Source organism: Haemaphysalis longicornis, unplaced genomic scaffold, assembly GCF_048455015.1.
Source record: "Haemaphysalis longicornis isolate Haplotype H1 unplaced genomic scaffold, Haemaphysalis longicornis Haplotype H1 scaffold_8, whole genome shotgun sequence".
Taxonomy (NCBI): Eukaryota; Metazoa; Arthropoda; class Arachnida; order Ixodida; family Ixodidae; genus Haemaphysalis; species Haemaphysalis longicornis.
In genome coordinates this window covers 77136630-77146238 of record NW_027526445.1, presented here as the reverse complement: position 1 = coordinate 77146238, position 9609 = coordinate 77136630, and positions in this window count along the sequence as shown.

Genomic DNA, 9609 nt, shown 5'->3' with positions numbered 1-9609 from the left:
GTTGTAACACTCAGTCAGAGAAAAGAAGCTACCTGGATCACGGTACAAAGTTGAGTAGACGATAAAATAGTTCAAATGAAGAAAAAGAAATGGGCTTGGGCTGGTATGGCAGTGAGACGAAGCGCAAGTGTTGGGCAATTACGGCAACAGAGTGAATACCAAGGGGTTGGTGTAGATGAGTAGAACGCCAATATTTCGATGGAGGGATGAATTAAGGAAATTCGGGAGTTAACTGTAGACTAGAACAGTGCCGAAACGGGGCGGTTGGCCGCCAGCGCGAGAGGATTTCGTCTTGCAGCGGACCTGTGTACAGTGATGTTGAATATTGTTGATCCCTGCTGAAGCAAGTTTAATGCTGACAGTATAGCTTTTATGCAATTTTATTGTTTTAATTTTTTAGTCTAAGCTTCTTACGATTTAGCTTATTGTCATTGCTAAGAACATACAAGCGCAAAGTACTCCCTTAACCTCACTTGTGCATTATGTTCCCACACCCTATATTATCTACGTAATGTGGAAGAGCTTCCCCTACAGGAATGCTAGTAGTTGTCATTAGCTGAAGTTCTCTCTTGAAGAAAAGTTGAAATTAAAGAAGCCCTGTTTCCTGTACCAAAATTTTTACACGTTCTATAATATAGCTTCCCTGAGCAACCCAGAGACGTGGTGCTCTATTATTGCTAAATATTAACCTAAGCGAAACATGGGTTTATGAGAAACATTAGCACTCACCTATGGCCTTTTAGTTTACGCCCCAACTTTTAAACCACATTTGAATTGTCCGCTGCTGACAGTAAGATTTATATCTTTTACATCGAAGAATATTAATTCAATTACCATTTCTATGCTAGCGTCCAAAGACCAGACCTGTGGTGATGGAGCTTTGTCCCAAACCACCAGTATGTTTTTCTTCGGTTATTCCCCTCTTGGAGGAAGGTTTCGGAATTTGTTCTTGGAAACAGTTTTTTAACCTTTTCGAGGGGGCGTCCGCTGAACTTTCACCCGGAGAAGTTCTTCTCAGAAGGCTGTCATTATAAGATTAGCTGTGTGCCGCTTTTTCAGGCACCGAACAAATTCAAAATATTACTCTTTCTCCGGTCTAGCAGTTTACAGAGGCTTATATACCGCCATTGTATAGGCATAGTACAGCTGTCGAACCCAAGAGTACGTAATCAGTTTGTGTCCTGCTGAGGTGGTTGGCTGTTTGGAGACCTCCACGAATACTTCGAACGCTCGTAACCGCAAATTGTTTGTGCGTAAGAAAAATGAGGTCGAGTGGCAGAGAATAAAGTTCTAGAAAAACTCGGGTGCAGAATTTTTTCAACATAAAACACTTATAAATTTCTTTCTTTGCAATAGTAATGTAGAGAAAATCATTGCGTGGTACCTAAACTCACTAATAATTTTGTAGCGCCCGTCGGGAAATGGAAAGTGACAGTGGTAGAGGAACTTCTAAAACAAGACGACGGATCATAAACCATACTAGACGCACCTTTATTTTGTTGCAATTTCGGCTGAAAGCCCCATTCCGCACGACTATTAGTTATTTATTTGCGCCAGACTTTTTTCACGTCTGCAGAAAACTCACACCTATACCCACGATGGACGTAGCTGGAGCTGCTCCAAATTAGGTTGTAGCATCCCTACGAAGAAGGCATCTAAGCCTAAGGTTTTCGGATCCGCCGACCCAGGAAACACGAATTATCAACCGAAAAAGAAACTGCGGGTAAAAATAAAACTGCTAAAGGATTTCATTTTGTCAATTAAATAAAGTAGTATGCGCCCCTGGTGACCTTTTCCAATTACAGCGCTTCCAGTCATGCTAGATCCCATTTTGGCGGCGAGCATTTTATTAACTGGAAGGTTACACCCGTTTTCTTTTATTGCACACCAGAGCTGCCACGTTCAAAGCAGCATACCGTGCTGCTGAGAGGATGAAAAAACCATAAACATATACTGCATATAACATTTGATTTAGCTCTCAACACAATGGGTAATGAACTTTCAGGCACCACAAATACTCACTGCAAAAAATCTGACCCCAGTAGTATGTTTTTTTTAGGAATTTGGAAAATCGTAAAAGAATATGAAATCAATAAAGCTTAAAACATCTTAGACAAGCCAAACCTGCTTGGAACAGAGAATTGTATGCAGTCATAAACCACAGAAATACAGAAGCTGTTCCTAGAGAGCCACAAAACTTGTAGCAAACCTTTTAAATGTTGTGGAGTTATTGCGAGTCAGTCTTTCGAAATTGTCTCCTTTGTTGTGCGGGTTCTGACGCTACAGGGTCTGCTGGAGACGGCTGATAGGTTTTGACTAGGCAGCCTTATGGTACATATGTGACGTCGTGCCCAGCTTGGGATCCGCCAAAATTTCAATGTACTTGGTCACCTCAGACACAATGGTGGAAAGTTTTAAGCATTTACAATGCCTACGTTTTGCGCCAAAAGCTATAGACGGAATTCGTTGAAAAGTTTAGCGGTCAATTTCTTCGCTTGGCAACACTGGAAACGGCCACAGATATGGCCGATGCGCCACGGATGCGGCGCATCCTGGGCAACTGCGGCCGCACGCCGAAGAAAAAAAAGACACCGGCGTGCGTCATCTGCTCCGTTCCAATCCGATTTTAAACTGTGGCGCCAACAGAGATATTATTAATCGAACTCATAGTGAACTGGACGCAATAATTTTTGTTCGGCGATTAGTTCGTAACGTGAAACACATTCATGCGTTTCACAGTCGTGCTTAGCTGGACAAGTGCCGCCATCCCGCGGAGCCCGACGTAACGAGTGACGGCGCACCCGCGGCCGGACTGGAGGAAGGCGAGCGCGCACTTTCATGAAAGTGCGCGCGCGTCGCTTCTTCAGCCTGGCCGTGGCGCACCGTGGCCTCCGCGATTTGCTGCCGGCGGTGCCGGCGCGCCGACTGCAGCAAATCGCGTAGGCTACGGGCGCTTTCACACAGTTGCACGGAGGAGAAGAGAGGTGCCTGATCTGCGGGTCGTGCGCACAACGTCGCCTAGCAACAGACGTTTCGCCACCGATATGGCGGCGCACACTTGGTTGCCTGCATGCATTCCACGCAATTGAATACCGAGGATATACAAAATTATATGCTTTGTCCGGTAATGCTGTATACGATACGGCAGCTCATTTCGCGTACTTCCTGTTATCAAGGCTAATAGATTGTCTCAATGATAACATAATTCTATCTTCATTCGCTGTGACATTTTCTAGAATCAGTGAAAATATTGTACTGAGCAGCCCTCCTTCGTTGAGTGCAAAGTTAATTTATTTATTTCAACCACACCTGCTTCTGACATATAAGATAGCTCCTAAGCTTCTAAGGACACGATATCTGGTGTTCTAGAACACCTCCTGAAATTCAGCATCAGCAAACACTTCTACAAAAATACCCCAACCGAATCATTGGAATTTAGAAATGCCAAACCAAACTGCCATAAGCGAAATCTTATTTGTATTGGGAGCAATACCGCCATGCTTTCACCTATGCTAGAAATAAACGCCCTACCGTGTAACTGCTTTTGGTTTAATTCCACACAACCAAAGATTTGTGCGCATGCTCTCAGGTAGTAGGAATTTGGTGGCCTTGCAAATGTGGTAATTGACGGATGTCTTTTTTTCTGTCCAACGCCGCTGTTCTCAGTGCCCATATTAAGGATCCAGAAATTGATCACCGCCGAATCCTAAACAGAACTGGGACATATGGGTACAACATTCAAAGCTTCTTGTAGCTGCACGTGGCAGGAGTTGTAGTGTAGATTCTGCATCAGAAAGTTACTTTACCTTCTGCATGCCATTTTACACACTGCAAGATATCACGGAGCAAAAAAACTAGCATAATATCTTCCTTTCATTGAAGAAGCGCCATTTTAAATCTACGAAACTAAAATCCCATAGATACACCAAGTGTTTAGAGCAAAGGTTGGAATTTGTGTTTTATAAGCAATATTCAGGAATTTTTTTCTCGATTAATTATAGAAAACCCCATTCTGCCTTTTTGTAAACCTATTTTTGCTTAAGAAATCGTGTAATACTCTGACTTTCTAAACACAGAAAAAGATTATTTCTAACAATTTTCATGATATGGGTACTACTAGGTGCACGTTGTTTCCTGATTCCTATCAACTTTTGAGGGCGCCCCAATTTAGGCCTGTGAAGTTGTTTGTCCACGGTTCGCGAGCCAGATATGTAGATATTTAAAAATGGTAGATAATCGCAAGGAGTTTTACCAGGCTGCACTATCAGTGAAATTATAAAAACCGCATGAAAACTAAGTGTGCCTGAGGCATCTCTTCGAGTGACCTCACGCACGACTGTCTACGCACGAGCGTTGCCTACTATAACGACACGATAAATATATTTTGACACGCGCGTTAAACTAAACTTTAGAATACAAAACACAAAACGCATACGCTAAGACGTATGGAATTGCGGCAAGATAGGGCTTTGCAATTGCGTTAATATCCAGGTATAAACGACAAAACTGTTTCACCCGAGTAGGCTTCAACACATCCAAAGGGCATATAACTTGCGCACGGACATCGCCTTTTTTGCGATGAAAGAAGCAGAGGTTATTGCCGCTTAGGGCGGGAGCTAATCAAACCAGAAAAACGTCCAACTGACCGGTAGCTATAGTCGACGTGAATGGCGCTAACGCTGTCCTGTTGGACGCGTTCAGTTACGAGGCTTACACTACAGCTCAATACCGCTTTATGAATTAACGAATGCGGAGGCTGCTATTGCTAATTTAGCGAAACGTGGTAGTACCCGCGTTTTGGTAGGACAAGGTTACGCGGCGTAGTTACTTGTTGTGATTGTGAACGTAGTTACTGATTTGGCGGGTAGAAACGAAATAACGATACACAGCAGAGCATTGACATTTTGGGCTGTACACTTTGCGCAACAGCGTAGCAGGTTCCGCAAAGACTGGGCATTATGCGGTTATAATTGTACGGTTTCAATGTTAAGCTCACAACATACAAAACCCAAAATTGAAAAGTCAATAAAAGTGATAACGTGTTGTCACAGTTTTTACACTTCTAGCGAGGATGTACAAAATACAGCACAAATTGTCATATTGTGTTCTGCTGCAACTCAAACTTACTGCGAAATTCAAATTTACTGCATATTCACTGCGAAAATTGGTATATACAAATAGCCCTCCGTGAAATCTATTCACTGCTTGCTGAGCCAAACACTTAAGGCCAGAATTTCAAAATATTTTACAAAAACACCTAATGTTTGTATAAAAAAAGGTTTACTGTGGCATACAGTTTAACATTCTGAATGAAACATTTAATACTAAAGCCAGTAAATCAACTGAATCAGCGACGGCAATATAATAGGAACCTGCAATGTAGCCGTACGTTTCCCGACGGAATCTGCGACTTTTCCGACGAAGCTATATATGTTTTCATTAAAGCGGTACAACAAACGCATTCCTGCTTCACCATTCACCTGAATCTGTTCCAGTAAATAGACCAATTTTTTTGTTTATTCCGATGCCGCTGAGCCTTTACGCGTATCTTCAATACTAGACAAACTTCGCAGTAGTGTGTTCGAATTTTGGTTGTTGAGCTTCCTTGGCAATTTGGTAAGAGCTCGTTGCATGATCTCCAGCGTCCAATAAACAAAGATCAAGTTGACATTCCTGTAGAAAAACTGATGCCAGTTTTGTGACCACACAAGTAACCCTATAGAAAGTGCGCCTCAAACTCCTGCTGAGATTCGCAACCGTGTTTGATGTGGTTGTGTTTGGAAAGGTAGAATTTATTTCATCTGTAGGAGTTGTCCTCATTTGTCTCTCGCGACACACTATGGATTTTTTGTACAACGGCGATACACTGCAAATATTTTGGCTATAGCTTGTTTGTTGACCAACTTTCCCCCAAAACGTCGACCGACTTTCATTTTGCCTGAAGACAGAAACAGCCTTGTTTTAACCTAATTTTGTGTGTTTACGCATTTTCTTGGTAACGCAATGTACCCGCGAGAAAAACCTGTGATTTTTATTGTGCAAGATGTGAATCTGGAAACCTAAATTACTCAAGAACTATCAAGGGCTCTGGCCTTACAGCAGACTAATGTCGCCCCGCATAGGAGCAATAAAGTTGCTACACCTTTAAGGCAGCCATGTAAGTGTCTCTCGGAAAGGCGACAACGTACTGTACTGGCTGCGGAAGCAGCACTCAGAAGGCCAAACACTGGAGGCATCGTTTGCTGTTGCCTCCATTGCATTCGCCAACTCTGCCTGACATAAATCCTTCCTACGGTTGTACGGCTGGATCTATCAACGCACTTATCTCATTCCTAATTTCAGGCTGAAGAGGTTCCAGATTCCTCCATCACATGAGCGTGTTAGAAGCTTATGTCCACATCACAAAGGCTTATAACCTTATAACCTCCACACACGGCTCCAACGGTATTTGCAGGGTCCAAAAGCCGTCGCAAACATCACCACGTTATGTTTCGCGATAACGTCCGTCACCCCTTCATCAATCGCCAAGATCAAAATGTGGCAATAGCGCAGCGCCTTTCTTTTTAATATCTTGCTGGTGCGCTATTGACAAATTTTGTTTATCTTTCTACACCGGAGGTTGACCATTTGATGATTCACCACTTTTTAAGTGTTAAAAAAGTCCACTCAAAATGATGAACCCGTTGTAATCAACGACGCCCCCCCCCACCAAAAGGGGCACCTTTCGTAAGAAGTCACAACAATTGGCGATTGCATGTACAAAGATGTATGTCAACTGGCCGAAACCCTGACACCCAAACATCACAAACACTAACACCGGAATGGTGGGTGGTTTGTACAAGCTACTGAGAGGAGCTACTTTTGCGGAATTTTTAACAAGTATTTGCCCTCGCATACGGCAACTGTACTGGTGGCGCACAGAAGGAGGCATCTTTTCCTCGAACGTTATCTAAGCATGCGCCTGCAAGAGCTTCCGGCAATTTTCGCGGCTCTCCCTTTCTGAGCAGCCTTTGAAAAAGGGACAAACTTTTCGGATGGCACTCGGTGGTATCGGGCAAAACAGCGAATATTAGAACTGCCAAACGTCGTGGGGGAAGAGTGGCCTACACCTGGCCGTTAAGGATTCGCACGAATACGTCAATGACAGGTTCCTAGTACTAAGGGCGGTAATAGAGTTGATGGTTTTGGCCTCCCTGTGAATTCCCCTAAAATGCGCCCAGTCCGTCGTTCTACCCCTCAACAACTTCTTCTATCTGTCCATATTCGCGGTAATTCGACGCGGCTCTTCAATACCAAAGCGATGCCATAGCACCGGCAGTTTTTAAACGAAACATTTAGTAATGTCACGAACCGTATCGCCGACGCTGACAGTTTGACCTTATTTGACCGCAACAGAGCAATATAATTGGCAATGAATAACGTCACTCACCGTGCCCAGGTCTGCCGGTGGCGGCAGTCGCTGGCTGCCGCCAGCAGCGGTGCCAGCTGGGCTAATGCGCTCTCCGCTGCTGGGCCGCCGCCTGAACACCTGACTCGCTGTGTGTATGCGAGCCTGGCCGAGGATGAAAGCGAAGCCACACCGTATTGTCTGACCATGGGGCACAAGCAGGACACTTTGAACCATCGGCAACAAGTGGGGCCTTATTATCCCGCAAATGTCGCATAGTGTGCTGCTTCAGTGGAGAGCGTGAGGAATGCCAACCGGTTCAAGCTAGTGCTTGATCTGGGAAACAGCACGGTGTTCGGAACAGAGAACGCTTGAAGCGGGACCACAACCGTATACGAAGGCATGCTTCGGAAGAATAGCATAATATTAACACCGAAATGAAATTATAGTCAAGTGAAACCAAGGTTTACCCAGGCTAAGCCAAGCTTTAGCAGTCATACGGTTAACTGAGCTAAGCCGCAGATGTTGTATGCTTATCAAAACAAAGGTTTCCCTGTTCTAGGTACAGTGCTTGATAAAACAATATGGGGTTATGCGGCAGCAGAGCTGTTATTCGTTGATCAAAGAGCTTCTACCCCCAAACTTGCTCTCCCAACCTCGAGCCTAGTGCCTGCCCTTGCGGTGTTTGAAGGATCTATCCTCATTGCGAACATTCCAGGGCGCTAAGAACGGACCGAAGATATGCTACAACTTTAACACGGCTTATACCAAAGGCTTACACACGGTTTATTCCAGCAAACATTCGTTTATGGACACCAAAAAATAAAGAAAATCAGCGACCCATGCCTCACGCCTATAATCAATTAGCTCATTAACAGGAAGAAGTTCGCAGCTTTTACGAGTCCTTTAGAAAGGGAAACTCCTTCTGAGTTCGGCGTATTAAAGAGTTTTGCACTGCAGAATATTGATTTTGTAGAGGGGTGCTTGATACGCATGCACGATGGATGGTTGCTGTGTGCGCATATTAGAAATGTCTCCTACCGCAATACTGGCCCTCACTGCCCTTGTGCATGTTATTGGTGCAAAGGTAATATTTGTTGCGTTTATCATATATACAGTGATGTGGTCTCTCGATGAAATTCATCTTATTATGCTAGCAACAGAGCGACGGTAAAAGGAGTCCTACGCAAGTGCTGTGCCACCGATTGGTGCCTACTCAGCTACCAGAGATGGCGGCTCAAAAGTTAGTCAAGCAGCTTCAAAATAAGAAAAACATGGGGCTGTAAAGATCACCCAGCACCTTCAAAATAAGGCAAACACAACATTAGATAACGAGCAAAAGAGAAAAATATGTGTCTGACCTCTTCACAGATTGTACCGGGTGCCAGTGGGTCAGAGTGGGCCAGGCGTGGGCTGGGCTTTTTAGCGCATGGGCGAATCACTTTGAAAGGAACATGAGGAAAGTAGTCCACGAATGGTCCGGGCGTTTGGTGTGAGTTTTCTGCAAGTGGTCCGACAACAACTTAAGGCTGTGCTGATGACAAAGTGTTGATGTGCGCTTGACTTAGTAAGGAAAGTACCATGTTTTGTCTTTGCTTTAAAAGCTCTCATTTGTTGCGGGAAGCCATAGAGTCCCTTCGCAAATAAAATTAAACGTACAGTTATTATTTTAGAGATAAACCAGCGTGCGGCCTGCCGCACAGCACCGCGTGTTGCAGGCACGACGGGAAAAACATACCACGCTACCTAATTTACTGCGATAATTTCCCTCGCACCATTACCCCTTCCGGCAGATTGTTAGCAGATGATTTTGTACTGTATTGGACAATTTCTTAAACATCCTACTCTCCTTTGCTGCAGCCTCATTTAGGATAGTCTGCAACTGGTGTAATAATTGATAATGCGTTTTTAAATATGAAATATAAATCAATTAGATTTTCCTGGCATTTTATTTTTTCTGAGACTTCCATTTACACAATGGAAGGCCACCTGATTGAAGAGAATAAAACATACATTATTTAGGTGTCAACAAAACTCACCTCTTATGAAACGCGCGTCAAAACATAAACATAATGCTAATACAGAGCTTCGCATGACGTCATCAGAGCCATTTCTTGTGACCTAATTACAGATTTTTAGTGCTCCGAAAGATTAGAGCACCAGGTAAGTGTGCAGCCTTTCGCCGTGTTTGTGGGTCACAAAGATCAGCTACGGTGACGTCA